At 37.2% G+C, this 15,723-nt stretch overlaps 2 protein-coding genes across 4 annotated transcripts in view; both read left to right on the top strand.

Annotated features, from left to right (window-relative positions):
- The window catches only part of LOC103031957 (ETS-related transcription factor Elf-1), a 374,649-nt gene that overhangs the window by 223,831 nt on the left and 135,095 nt on the right, over positions 1–15,723 (top strand). The window lies entirely within an intron of this gene.
- The window catches only part of LOC103030906 (E3 ubiquitin-protein ligase Midline-1), a 106,158-nt gene that overhangs the window by 51,766 nt on the left and 38,669 nt on the right, over positions 1–15,723 (top strand). Inside the window, exon 1 of one of the 3 annotated variants that reach the window (XM_007254801.4) lies at positions 12,846–12,937. The exons of the other annotated variants lie outside the window; for them this stretch is intronic. The gene's annotated coding sequence lies outside the window, so the exon portion shown is untranslated. Of the gene's footprint in view, positions 1–12,845; positions 12,938–15,723 lie in introns of those variants that run through there. 3 annotated transcript variants of the gene reach the window in all.

Here is a 15,723-nt window from a genome sequence, read left to right as displayed (position 1 = left end):
CAGAAGAGAGAAACAGCGGCCTTCAGAAGATGAATATTTATCAAACATGTCAGGACGGTGTCAGAGACAGTCTCGTTTGGTCACCTGGAGCTAGTGTGTGTGAAGGAGATGTTTAGTTAATGTTGATGAAAGGTCATTTCTCAAGTTAATGTTGTAATATACTGTCACTGACCTTCATGTGTGCACACAGCTCTAGGATGTGTTATTAATCGTACTATTATTAATGTTCCACTAGTGCCACAAAACACCACTGCAGGCAGGCGAGGTTAATCAGAACTGACATGCATAACCTAAGAGCAAAATAATCTTGTATAAGCAAAATTCTGTTAAACATTCAAGTAACTGCACAGTTAATTAACCTGGACTTAATTAATTTGGTATTTTGTAGTCTGAAGCAAAACGAGAATCAAAATCTCTGGCTCATTTCTCAGCTCTGACTCTGACGGGTAGAATCTCAAACAGGAAACAGGAAATACTCTGTTGGACAGACTGTCCCATTTCAGTACTGCCATCGCAGCCTACCCATCCTTCAAAGGACACACCTTCGTAGACCACGTCCTTCGAAGGATGCAGCCCCTGATTTGAGACACACTGTGTATGTAAGTATGGACAGCATGACAGGGGTTGAAAAGTGAAGCCACTACGTCTCTAACGCCCTCTGGTGGCTGGCTCTAGTACAACTTTTAACCCCGCCTATTTCCAGATGGCGGAATATTTAATTTAAAATTACACATCCAGGATTTTTTTTTGGAAGTTGGGTTCTGTACATTCTGCAACCCCCCAGTGTTTTCCTTTACAGTTAATACGTTTTATAGGAGTTGTATAGGAGGTGATGTTTAAAGGGGTGTGGCCATGTGGTGATTGACAGTTGAGGGCAAGAGTGAACGCTCACCGCCACTGTGGCTCAGTCCATAAGGTACTTAACGCTAGTTAACTAGGTTAGCCAACTCAGGTTAGCTAAGTTAAGCAACTTGTTTGGTAAAAATGCTGGTTTTGGTGAACAGCAGGTCCGCTGCATGTGCACTCCCCCAGGAGGAGGTCGGGGTTTGGTTCCAATTTGCCTCTACTGTGCAAGCGCACGCAAGATGGCAGCTTCTATTTAGACCATATTTTGGCTTTAAAACGCCGTAATGAGAGTGAATGGGGACATCCTGTCCATATTTCTATACAGTCTATGGTGCTCACCCTTCTCTAACAATCAAACTCAGGAGAGTTGGAACAGGATAGCTACCACAGAAACAGTTGGGCTCTGTGTGGTGGAGCAGGTTAGCCTTGACGCTAACTGGCACAGGAGCCAGGCTCAGCAGAGTGCAGCAATAATTTTAGCAGCAATGCTAACAGCCAGGCTTAGCAGAATGCAGCAATAATTTTAGCAGCAATGCTAACAGCCAGACTCAGCAGGCTTGTAAAAGGATATCTGCAATTCTAGCAAACACCAAAACAACAACAGTGTTTGCTGAGGTAACTTAGCTTTAGAATTAGTTTGTTTACCAAAAGACTGACTGTCTACTTATATAACCTACTGTTTTGTTTTATTTTATTTTTGTCTTAATATGGCTTTAATGAAATGCTGTGTGGTGTGTTGTGATGTGTTTTGTGAAGTGAATTGAAAAAATGCTTGGGGTCATGAAGTGCTTGCGTGCGTGTGTTGACTAAGCAACTTGAGCAGCTTGCACCAAAAAAAAGCATCTGTCATTCATTAAAATAATTAATCATTCATTAATTAATCCTAAAAATCACAGAATCCACACACCCTAAAAAAAAAACGAATCCAATGACTCTTAGCTGGCTACAAAAAGCATTTACAAGCTGTGACACTTCCCAAAGGCTGTACCCAGTAAAGTACTGACCAGGCAAGCTGCCAAAATGCTTGTTTCAGGTCTTTTTTGTGAATTTAAAGCCATTTTGCTATGGAAATCAGTTATTGTGTATTCGCTTAGCACATTAACAAACATTTCTAATGGTAGTGCCCAGTGTTTTCCATGCCACTGTATTTCATTCATAATAAAAGCTACATTTATTTGGGAAAAATAAGGAACACTGTCAAGTTCTCTCATGGGTAAAAATCTTCACATCTTCGCATCTGTTAACAACACACCCCACCACATATACACACTATTCAGCTGTATATGCACCATCACTAGTGATGCCACAACACAAAGAGGGTGAAGACTAGCACATGCCTCCACCGACACATGTGAATGTCAGCTCGGTTCCTATACATCAGCTCACAGGCGCCTTGTCCTGACTGACATCACCCTAGAAGTGATGGCCATCTACCCATCCATTCTTTAAGGCTTCAGCAGCTAATGGCAAGCTGCATGACTGGGATTTGAACCAGCGATTACTCAGGAATCTCTTCACACATAAATATAATCCATATGTGGTTAGAAAGGGCGGAACTTACTCTTTCTAAAAATAGTGATGACATCTCAGTGCGGTAAAGCATCTACAAGAAACCCATTGAGAAAAACACCTAAAAAAGTGAGATTACCTTGCCCAAACAATATTTTTTACCTTTAGTGCGTCAAACATCTTTATTTGATGTTTCAAACCAAATAATATCAGTAAACGACTCAAAAGTGTCCACAGAAAAAGTGTGAAACTACTTGCTTTACTCAAACTAAAGCTATGTATGCTGCACACTACTTTATATAGTTTTTATTTTTAACTTGCACATTTTTACTAAGTAGTTATTTTGAACTAAGTTTTTTTATTTATTTAGACTAAAAGGTTTACTTTTTGTATATAGTTTTCTTTGTGTGTCCTGATGAAAATACTGAAAGGCTTAGGCTGCTCTGAGTGTCAGGTTTTTAGAATCTACATGTATCCTAGAGGTGTGATTATCAAGAAAAATAAGTCTGCCTGATGCTATTCATGTATTTTGTCAAAGTAATAATAAGCCATGTAATGAACTCAAATCTTCAATATTCTTATGCTTGTTTTTAACTCCTATACACTCTAATCTAACCATTTATGAAAGTCAATTTTAAGTCTATACATTCGAAAATAAGTAAAAAAAAAAAATCAGGCACAAATTTTGACCAAACATGGCCAGTTCCAGGAAAATATAACAATTCTGCTTCCTTTTACATTTTAAATGATTATATTTTTGAGCAGCCGTATGTCTTCTGGAGTAAAAGAGCTCAGGACATGTGGCTATCTGATGTAATTACTGTGTTACGAGGACCTGAAAGAGGAACTAAAAAAGCTAAAACAAAGAAAAAAACACACCAAAACAGCCTAGAGTTCAAAGGGTTAATTCCATGATCATTACAATATGTCTAACTATTAAATCTCTACAATGGAAACCTTAATTCACATTTAATACACATTCACATTGACATTTAATTTCAGGTGGATAAAATACTTTTTTTAAAATACTTTTTTTTTCAATAATGTACTGTAGGTCCAACTTCTTTTATAACAAAGTGGACAATTCTACTAGAATATGCACTTCATCTGCAGCACTATCAAACGAGTTTCTGTATGTTTCTCCAGTTCTAAACACTAAATGTGAACTGTCAACTGTTCCTAAATATCTGTTAATCCCTCTGAATCAAACTGAATTACCCGTATTTGATATTTAGGTCAGGCACGGGGAGCAATTTAGGGTGCAGTGCCAGACGTCACAGAAGCTACATGTAGCAGATTAAGGTTTCATGTCTAATCTGGCCTGCCTCACACCCAGCCTCAAATCAACGGCCAATCCCGTTAGCCGCTGCAGCCATGATCCATCACTGTTGATTCAGACATGAAAGGCCTGTGATTGGTCACAGACACAGCAGTCTGGATGGATTATGGGATGCTGAAAAGAGGTGTCTGCCTGTCAAGAGATGCCATGCGGGGGTGAGGGGGGTGGGGGGGGTGGAGCGTACAAATAACCTCCTCTAATGAGGAGGAAAAGAAGATCAGGGTCGTCATTAAAGGCATTAATGTAGACCTCGCATGACATTCGCACAGGAGGTGGGCAAGAGCTTCACAGTGGGTCTGCAATCCACATTTGGCAGCCGTTAACAAAAACAGTTAGCAGACAGTCAAAAGTGCTCAACATCAGATTAAATGTGCAGAAATTCAGGATTTGTAATTGTAGTTCACACTTTTAGACACCATTAGGAGTAAGCTTAATTTTACACATGCTTTTCTGGACAAGCTGAGAGATGCAGAAGACAAGAGAAGACAGTTTTATTTATATTTAGCATGTTTAAAAGCCATCAAGTGTCATCCGAAGTGCTTTATGATGAAAACACATTTAGTAATATTCAACATTTTGATACATCAAAAATATTAAATGTTTCTAAAAAAAACAAAAAAAAAAAACAATACAATACAATGTGACTGAATTGCTTCTCAAAAATTAAAGCCAAATCAAAATTGATGCCAATATTTGTTGCATGTATGTATGAATCGTTGGTCATAGTACTGGTGAATAGGGAGTTGCCAAATATGCTCTAAGTTTTGTCCTAATATATCTTTAAGATGTTGTATTAGATCCAATAATTTATAGATCCAGCCATTGGCGCAAAAAGGTGGTATTGTCCCTATGCGACGCACAGGGGCGCTGCACTAGAGGGGGCGCCAAATCAAAGCCCCAAATAAATTTCCCTGGGGGCGCAGATACTACTTTTGCATACACCACAAACAGTATGTAGTTGCAACCCTGGATCCAGTAATCCCTTATCCTCTGGCTAAAGTTGAAGATATACAGTAGCTCTGAGTCATCAGCATTGCAATGATAGGGGATGCTATACATCTGACAGATGTTTGCAAAAGCAGTGGGGGTCTATTCCCATATTATACTCAGTAATCGGGGTTTTGGCACATGCAGCACTGCACCCAGATGCACTGTATGATGCACATGGGCCGGGTAGATTTAGGATTGTTTTTGACCAAAATTGCGTAGTGAAGTTAGCACTTCACCAAAGTTACATAGTGCAGTCAGTACAATGATATAGGCATCATTTTTATTATTATTACAGCATCACAATGATTTAAGGCAGTTGGTTAAAAGACAAGAATTCTTCTGCTTTAAGCCTTTTTGATTTTTTTTTACTTCTTAATATAATGGTAAGGTTTAGTCTTGTTTATTCCAGGAACGGATAAACATGTATGTCCCACATATTACGGGCAATTTGTTATTCATCATCCCTCTTAATGTTCTGTGATATGGGCAACATTGTTCCAGCCTCCTTAGGGAAAGTATGCTGCAGGGAAAGACAAAACAGGATGGTGAGCAATCAAGGTATTTTCCACTGAGTCAATCCTAAACCCACAATCCTGTTTTTTTTGTTTTTTTTTAAACACTTCCATAGTGAAATTCTCAACAAAAAAGGCTTTTTAGGTAAAGCATCATAAATACAGAATGAAAGAATCTGTCACAATGATTTTTTAAGCTCTCGATGCGGTTCGAGTTTTCATGGCGTTGTATGCCACGAACCCGATCATGCAGGACTTAGTCACGAGCTGTTTTATTTGTTCTGTCGTTTTTTTTGTTGTTGTCGTTTTTGATTTGTTGTGCCTTTTCCACATGGCCTGGCTTCCCTCGGGACTGAAACTCCATACGTGCATGCTGACAATGTTAGATAGGTCAATGCCTTTGACCTACTTTGAGCCCCGCTCTCCACAGGATGCCACAGCCGCTCACATCAAACTCTAATCGGATAGGCAATTTCCCCTCCATTTCATAACACACGGCCCTCTGCTGGTTTTTGTTTTTTTATATCGGCCAAATTTCCTTTGGGTTGTGGCAAGATGAACATTGCGTTATATAACGTTGAGTTTCTGCTTCTGCCTTTGTCATTTCTGCTGTTGTCTTTTTTTATCCAAGGCAAATCATGACAGTGTATATTTGCGTGAATTCAATTAATTAAGACAGACATTCACATTTCCACCTGAAATGGAGAAAAATATTTTAATTTGAAGTGAATCAAGAATTATTCAAGTGATCAGGTTGATCTGAACATTGTATAAGAAGTAAATGCCTTTGAAAAGAAATACACTCGTTCATGATTCAGTGTTGTATGCGAGTTGGTGGATTTAGGTCTCCCCCTGGTGGTCATTTCTACTGGCTTCTACATCTGTCTTCTAGTCTGCTGAATCTCTCTTCTTCAGATTTCACAGATAAAATACACATGTGGGGTCTAAATAGATATAGATATAAATAACCCAACTGGGCACGTGTTCCATAATGGCCCATATTTTATATTATCGTCGCTGTCCAATGAAAAACACTCATCTCCAAAACAGCAGCTTTACAGGAGAGAGAAAAAACGTGTAAACTTTCAATGGAAGTCAATGTAAAAAGAGTTTATTTCAGGTCATTTTGAAGAGTTTCTATTGGTCCGTTCATCAAGAAATTTTGGCACAGTGTAAGGGACAGTTTGTCTGTTCAAATTATGTAGTAAACTAAAAATCAACAAAAATGGAGATAAGTGTTTTTCATTGGACAGCGACGATATGGATATCAGTGATGGGCAGAGATGTCAAGTAACTAAGTTACAAACTCTTTTTTTTTAAAGTTACCTTACTTAAGTAGAAGTTTTATGTAATTTGCTGGAGAAATTAGCTGAATGTTAACTGATTTTTACTCACACTTTTACACAATTATCTGTACTTTCTACTTTTTACATTTCTACTTCTTATATGTTACTCCTATTTCATTCCAGATTGTTTTCATTCCAGCATCTCACTGTTAAAAAATAAATAAAACCCTATTCAGATAAATAGCTTCATCCAGATAAAGTGAATCGTATTGTGGTTGGAGGAGAAGTTTAAACTTTTACTTGAGTAAAAACCTACCTACACAACGTTTTACCCATCTGAGCCCCACATGAAGCTGTTGGCCTGGTCTATCCTGGTCCAATGAAAACTATGTATCCCCAAAAATAACTTCACTGGAGAAGAAAGAAACTTTTTCTCTGTAAATGGAAGTAAAAACTGTAATATTTGCAGAAGTTCATTGATGACATTTATTAGAATATTTTCTTGCCTTCCCAAAGAGGAATACTACTGCTTTTCATTTAAAACAAACATTCTTAAGGACTGTGCTCTCTCTTAATTAAGTAAACACAATAAGTGATACTGAGGTCAGCAAAACGTTTTGACATCATGTACAGGGGTTGGACAATGAAACTGAAACACCTGTCATTTTAGTGTGGGAGGTTTCATGGCTAAATTGGAGCAGCCTGGAGGCTAATCTTCATTAATTGCACATTATTGCATCAGTAAGATCAGAGTGTGAAGGTTCAATTAGCAGAGTAAGAGCACAGTTTTGCTCCAAATATTGCAATGCACACAACATTATGGGTGACATACCAGAGTTTAAAAGAGGACAGATTGTTGGTGCACGTCTTGCTGGAGCATCTGTGACCAAGATAGCAAGTCTTTGTGATGTATCAAGAGCCACGGTATCCAGGGTAATGTCAGCAAACCACCAAGAAGGACCAACCAAATCCAACAGGATTAACTGTGGATGCAGGAGGAAGCTGTCTGAAAGGGATGTTCGGGTGATAACCCGGATTGTATCCAAAAAACATAAAACCACGGCTGCCCAAATCACGTCAGAATTCAATGTGCACCTCAACTCTCCTGTTTCCACCAGAACTGTCCGTCACCACAATAAATTATTGTGGTCTAAAACCAAGTGTTTCCGTTTCATTTTCCAACCCCTGTAAATATACAGTACAATATAAGTTGATATTGTATATTATAATAATATAGTAAACTCGTAACTTGAAATTCTTGATTTATCATTCTGCTCTGTTCTAGCTTTCCTCTTTTTTTAGCCACAGAAGACTGAAAGAAAGACAAAGGGAGCTGGTACATTATTCATTATTAAACTACACATATAGTGAGATTCCCACATCACTTCACTCCCTGAGATGAATGAAAGATTAATGCCTCCGTGCCACAATAAGACACCAGGGGTTGGTTAGAGTTAAGTAAAGTGGTTTTACAGCTGATTAATAGCAGTTCAGACCTCCTGAGCTGTTATAGCTGCAGATTATGTTCAACAAAAAGCGCTGAAGCACGACTGTGATAAAAAAAGAAATGGGTTCTTCATGTGTGAAACACAGCAAGCATTGCTGCATTTCTCTGGTCCTGTGAAACTTGGCATTGACTGGCTCAGGGAGAGAGCGCTATCTGCTGGAGGGAATAAGAACAATGGCCTTGAGATGAGAAAAATGATAAAGGCCTTCCAAGGTAAAAGAATAGAGAGAGAGAGAGAAAATACACAGTTAAAATGAAGAGATAGTTTTATATTATCCTAATCATACCCATAACTAGTGGTCTCTGTCTCATCTTGCTCTTGGAAATTGTTGTTGAGATCTTCCAAGTAACAACCACTTAGCAACACCATAGCGACCACTTAGCAACAATATAGCAACCACCACGGATACCATATTACAGAAATCCCAAGTTGCAAAAGTTGATTTCAGGGAGGTTCCCCCCCCCCTGGTTTGTCTGATATTAATATCTTTATAACCACCAAGGATACTATAACAACACCTTAGCAACCACCTTGCAACACCTTAGTAACCACTTGGCAACCATATAGAAACAACAGAGCAGCCAACACGGATACCATAGCAACCACCTAGCAACACCAGAGCAATTACCATAGTGAACAGTGGGAGCCATTTTAGCTGCGCAACCATCCTGCATTACCTTCAACAAATATATTTTTCTAGAAACTAAACTTTTGTTCTATGTCTTATTTTATCACATATAATTAATGATAATAAAGAAGTTGCAGAATTATGGTTGCTTTTAAGATGTAGGCCATGTTCCAGACGTAAAAAAGATCTTGGGATCGGGGTATTTAGATTTGTCATTTTCCCTTTTGTTTCATTTCCTAAAAAGTAGATATGCTACTACATCACTACATCATTTAGAGGCTGTAAGTGAAATCTCATTCTTTTTAACCTCGCTCCAGTCCAGTGACCTGTTCACTGAACCCAACTAAAATATTGAATCTACAGGCCCCACCTCTCCCTCTTTGCACTCTTCCTTTTGAGAGTGATAGCCAGCTAGCTCTATCCCAAGCTTAGACCCTCCACAGCATCCAGAGTTCTTCAGAACCTATGACTCTCCCGCTTGAGCAGACATGTCAACAAGCATGCGGAAAAGCGTGCATGGCATTTATTTGATCCTAGAGAAAAGGGTCAAATGTAGTTCATCCTCAGAGCTCCTGTTGAGCGCTGTAGAAAGGGTAGCACCTTCCAGTGTACACATATCAAATACTGATGGATGATGTGCTTATTCTGTTTTGTCGGTTGTTGTTTGTATAGCAAACATTTTTACATTTTTTAGATTATCAAACAAACTTTAATATCAAACAAACATAACCTTTTTTATATTTGCTCCAGTTATCCTTGTCTGATATAAAAGTTTGTTTGAAAATCATAAAAATATCAGCATGATGACTAAGCAAATTGTAAGGGGGCAAATACGTTTTCACTGCACTGTATGCACAGCTCTGGAAAAAAAATACGAGACTACTTAAAAATAAAGAGTTTTTTTGTTTTTACCTAATTAAAAACCTCAGGAATAAAGTTAAAAGAAAGATGGATGAGCACGAGCCATCAAACCAAGCTGAACTGCTTGACTTTTTGCACCAGGAGTGGCATAAAGTTATCCAAAAGCAGTGGGTAAGACTGATGGAGGAGAACATGCCAATACGCATAAAAACTGTGATTAAAAACCAGGGTTATTCCACCAAATAGATTTCTGAATTCATAAAACTTTGTGAATATGATATTGCTTACTTTGCATAATATTTTTTGTTATTCCAGCCTTTTCTCGTTTTCTGCAAATAAAGGCTTTAAATGACAATTTTTTGGGGGGGCTGGGGGAATTTGGGAGAAATGTTGTCTGTAGTTTATAGAATAAAACAGCATTGTTCACTTTACTCAAACATAAACCTATAAATAGTAAGAATCAGAGAAACTAATTTAGAAACTGAAGTGGTCTCTTAATTGTTTCCAGAGCTGTATGTATTATTTATTCTATGTCTGTTTATTATTAAACTGATTATTCCCCTCAGACTCATTGCTCTGCATGAGTCAACGTTTTACACACATTAAAGCTGTAAATGAAGCTTACAGTGCAGTTAGAATTTAGTGGCAGGGCATCTCTCAATTAGCACCAAGTGTTGTATTACAAGACAAGGTCAGAGTCAGTGTTCCACACCTCTGTTCATTAGTTACTCTCATATTGGTCTCATTTGCAGAATTTACAGCAGTGTTGGGTCAAATGTCAGTTTACACAAAGCATATTCAGTTTTGCTGTTTCCTGTAACCTATAGCTGAAAAGCATTGTATAGTGTCTAAACAGAAAAAATATTCCTATATTCCTATATTTTCATGGATTTTTTTGCATTGTTCTAAAGCTACTGAAAAAAAGGGTTACTTACCTGGGTTATAACTGGGTTTTGGTGGCTTTAAAGCAGCATTATATGAAAATAGACTGTTCTTGCTCTTAAAGCAGCATTATATGAAAATAGACTGTTCTTGCTCCTAGGCTCCCCCTATAGTTAGGAAGTGTAATTCGCAAGTATACTCAATTTTCACACATACTACATAATCAAAAACCTGGCTGTATTAGTGACTATTATGCAACTGAGATTCCTATCTTATCCTTATCATTATACCTTCTTATGATAAAAGCATAATTAAAATGACAGTCCGTAAATTTTTGATGAGAATTTTTAATTGCACCAAGCATGCAAAAACATCATTTTAAAATGTGCATTGCCTTTTCAGAGTGAATGAATCTAGTACTATAGCAAGGACTCTGTTTCGCTTTCTTTCATCTCGACATCTTTCTTCTAATCAAATTCTAAAGCGTTTCTTTGGTTTACCATTGTTTAAATGAGCAGATAAAGATTTAATTTGCATTTCTGATAGCTTAGTGTTTACAGTAGCTCTTGTATCAGCACCATTAGCAGCGTTGGGGTTGCTCAGGTAACCAGAAAGGCTATTATAGCTAGAAAAATGTCCTGAGAACTCCCAGACCTACCACCCTGTTTTTAGAATGAATGTACTGTATGTGGCTTTGCAGGAATGGTTGCAGAAGCACATTGATGCCATTAATTGTAATAGGTTGTCCTCTCCCCACTCAGGAACACTAATGCTTTCAATTTAAAAGAAACATCTTAAGGACTGCTGCTTTAAGAAAGGGAACTGCTTGTCCTAAAGGTGTTTTGCTATGTGTAATTTTCACTTACTCTTTCCCACATGCGTCACTCACACTGTGTCTCAGACAGGGTGACATGTAAATGAAGTAAATGTGTAAATGAAGTTGACTTTCAATTAAGTTGAAAAAGACTTGACTTGAGGTCAGTATGACAGGTGAGAGTTCTGCACAGAGAACTCTTCTATCTCTTCAATATTAAAATTATATTGAGGTAGGGTCAAGCCATATGCGTAAACAGGGTCAGAAAAGTCAAAAGCTAAACCCAAAGAAAGAAAAAGAAGCAAAGGATGGCAAAGGAAGAGATGTTGTTAGTCTACATGCTGCTTTCACTTTCAGTGACGGCTCTGAAACTCTTTGCTTTTTGCTTGTCAAAGAATGCATGTGTAAGGCGTGTCCTTTATGAGTGGCCCCTAATATCCACAACATATAGTTTTGGAGTGCATATGGAAGGAAGAATAATGAACACATGATACCATTTTTTAGCCTGATATGGCTGAACTGAACTCTTACATACAGAGTTAGGGCCCTATTTTAATGATCTATAGGTAAGACATCAATTACTTCGATTGCATTACGCAGCCAGATTTATGGGTACGTGTTGTGTTTATTTGTGTTTATTTGTAAGAACTCAAAAAGTATTTAAAAAAGTATCACAGTTTTCATGCATTTTGGCATGTTCTCCTCCTCCACCAGTCTTGCACACTGCTTTTGAATAACTTTATGCCGCCACTCCTGGTGCAAAAATTGAAGCAGTTCAGCTTGTTTCGTTTGATGGCTTGTGATCATCCATCTTCCTCTTGATTATATTCCAGAGGTTTTCAATTTGGTAAAATCAATGAAACTCATCATTTTTAAGTGGTCTCTTATTTTTTTCAGAGCTGTATTTATTCATTAAATTCGTAAGTTTCTGAGAAGGCTTCATGACCTTCACCACTGTCCATGATCCCGGACTCTATCCCTCTCCAAACTCCAAACCCATTTCCCTTGCGTTCTGCAAAATCCCCTAACACAGGAAAGCAAGCCACTCACATTTGTATGTGTGTGTGTGTCTATGTGTGTGTGTGTGTGTGTGTGCCAACATGGATCCCTGCTGTTTTTTCCTCTCCCTTGCCCCATCACTTTGCACACAATAGGCACTCTACTGGGCAGCGAACTCTACTACCCTATCCTCCCTCTATTCTCCATTCTCCATTCTCCTTTAACTTCAGATTTCCAAAGACAAACTGAAGCATTTGTGTGTGTGTGTGTGTGTGTGTGTGTGTGTATGACCATACCACTGACTGTAGCAGCTCCCTGCACTCCCTGGCTTTGTCCTAACTCTCCTGACGCCACCCCCACGGCTCTCTCTCTCTCTCTCTCGAGCTGCAGGGTGGAGGAAACTGACTTTCCTGGAATTGTCGGGTCAAAGCTTTTTTTTTTTCCCCTGCATCATGTGGAACCAGCGACAGGCCGAACCCGACATTAGTCACAACTAGCATCCCATCCCGCTCTGCCGGACCCTGTGCCACCAGGAGAAGGAGCTGGAATGAGGGGGGGTGGAGGAGGATTGTGGGAGGAGGAGGAGGAGGGATGGATGAAGAGGGGGGAGAGCTGGATGAAATGATGCAGGCTGTTAAGTTGTCCCAGACAAGGCTGTCTACATGAGGCATGAGAGTCTCGCCTTCGCCTTCGCGATTCAGGTCGTTGGTCTTTATCGTCAGGAGAGATGTCTCCACTGTGTGGTCTGGGGCGAAATCCATTGGTGGGTACAAGCGGAAACACATGCGAGAGAAGTGTGTGTGTGTGTGTGTGTGTGTGTGCAGACAAGTGTGTGTGTGTTTGTTTATAAGGTGACTCAACATGTGTGTATGTGTGTATATGTGTATGTGTAAGGCTAGGTCAGGTTAGATGAGTTATATGAGGTATGACTGCTTACTTCTCTAAATCTCTTTTTTAATGCTGCATTCTTTTTTGTGTGTATGTGTACAAAAAAAAATCATGTATCTCTTTTTTTTAAATTTAGCAGTAAGAGTAACACTTTACAATAAGAGTACATTAATCAACAATTCTTTCGACAAAAATATCTCAACGAATTATTAACTGAAACTAATGATTATGTTAAGAGAGCAAAAAATGAACTTAAACATGCTGTTTCTAATCTGTAGCCAGGAAGTGTGTGACACATTCACTTAAAATAAAATAAAAAAATCGGTCATTGTTCGCTATGATTTATTAAGCGTAAAAAAATATTTTTCTAAATAATGTCTCAATTCATTTTATAAATTTTTTACAACATTCATAATTTCTTCATATTTTTTTTCATAATTTTTTGCAATATTTAATAATGTATTAACTAGTATAATTTACTGTAAGAATGAGTTATTACGTATTCGCAAGTACTGTTATCTGCGACCATTATTATAATATGTTGGTAAAATGAAAAAAAATTAAAAACAAAAGTTGTAGGTGTGAAAAAAAAAAAATATATATATATAATTTAGATATCCTATATTTTTGACAGATTGACACATATTCTATTATATTTTGTGAGTGAGCGTATATTTTAAAATGCTGTACGCAAGTATTAAGGCTGTACAATATAAAAAAAAACTGACATTTTGTGAAATTGTAATTAAAATACCTTTTTGGTAAATGTCATATTATGATTAATATTAATGGCACACTTTGTGTATCCATTATTGGAGTAAAACAAATGCTGTTGATATAGATATAATCTGTCTCTGGAAGATTTATGGTTTCTTTAGTATCAACCAACAAAAAAAGTTTAGAAAAAGATAAAATAAAATGATAAAATAATTTATCCTACAATGTGATTATTATGCATGCGTATATTGCAATATCGATGCTGAAGCTACTTAGCAATCCTTAAAAACAGATTTTTATTTTATTTTATAAAATTCTCTTTGTTTTGAATCAGCTGGTTTACTGATTTGAAACGATACTTAATCTTTTAAATTAATTAAAAAATAGTATAATCTATGCAGTGAAGGTCCTCTCAGTCACTGGGATTTTGGAGATGATTTATTTCCAAATGTAAAGACCGGAGCATGAGGGAGCAGCGAGAGCAGCAAAGCAGAAGAGCCCCACGAGGATGTAGGTCAGTGACGCTAGCTTAGCCTCTAAAATACCATAAACAATAGCATCTGCCTCAGCACTGCAAAGTCCCAAATGAATACGTATACTCATACAGTTTTCATTCACTTTAACACTGTATACACAGCTCTGGAAAAATTAAGAGACCACTTCAGTTTCTGAATCAGTTTCTCTGATTTTTCTATTTATAGGTATATGTTTGAGTAAAATGAACATTTACTATTAACAACATTTTTCCCAAATTCCAAATAAAAATATTGTCATTTAGAGCATTTATTTGCAGAAAATGAGAAATGGCTGAAATAACAAAAAAAAAAAAGATGCAGAGCTTTCAGACCCCAAATAATGCAAGGAAAACAAGTTCATATTCATAAAGTTTTCAGAAATCAATATTTGGTGGAATAAACCTGGTTTTTAATCACAGTTTTCATGCATCTTGACAAGTTCTCCTCCACCAGTCTTACACACTGCCTTTGAATAACTTTCTGCTACTCCTGGTGCAAAAATTCAAGCAGTTCAGTTTGGTTTGGCTTGTAATCATCCATCTTCCTCTTGATTATTTTCCAGAGGTTTTCTATTTGGTAAAATCAAGGAAAAACATCATCATTAAGAGGTGTCTTTTTTTTTTTTTAACCAGAGCTGTATAAATATTTTTGTCTTGTATGTTAAAGAACAAGCAATTACAAAACTACCACTTATCATGTCTGCAGATATACCAACAAAGGACAATATAATCTAAAATTAGCAACCAAAAAACAAATTCTCACAGTTAATATGATGCCATTATGACTTAAAATAAATCGATGAGCAAAACATAAAAATATTTTTATTTGCCCTTAAATGGACAATTAGTTCTGTAACTCTCTCTATATATATCTGTTGAAATAATGTAATGTACATCTTCTCTGTTTTCTAAGAACAAAAATGTGCATTAAACTTCATTCTCTGACCCTTTAAAATGACCCCACACAGCCGACATATTTACTGAATATACAAAGAGTTCCTCACGGCACACTGATTATGATCTGAGTCAGCGTAAACATCGTTATTCAGTATAAAATATTTGGTCTTTTCTCTTATTTGGCTGAAAGTGCTAAAGGGTATAGTTGCAGACTATTCTGTGTACTTCTAAAAATGAATTAAACTAAATATATCATTGCTGTCAGTGAAATTGCAATTTTATTGGAGACGGAAAAACGTTTTTTTTTCTTAACTTTCAATGGAAGTCACTGTAAAAAAAAAATAGTTTATTGATTTTGGTCATGTTGGAGCATGTCTATGAATCCATTCATCACAAATTTGTCAGTGAGTCACTGAACAAAACAACTTTTGTACATTTATTTTTTTTCCAAAAAATTAGAAACAAGATTTAGCGTGACAGTGTTAATATTTTGGTGGATCATTGGTACTAGGACTGTCATGAAAATCATTTTT

Source organism: Astyanax mexicanus, chromosome 21 (assembly GCF_023375975.1).
Source record: "Astyanax mexicanus isolate ESR-SI-001 chromosome 21, AstMex3_surface, whole genome shotgun sequence".
NCBI classification, from domain to species: Eukaryota; Metazoa; Chordata; class Actinopteri; order Characiformes; family Acestrorhamphidae; genus Astyanax; species Astyanax mexicanus.
Note: the sequence above shows the minus strand (reverse complement) of the source record. Positions and strands in the feature narration are given on the sequence as shown.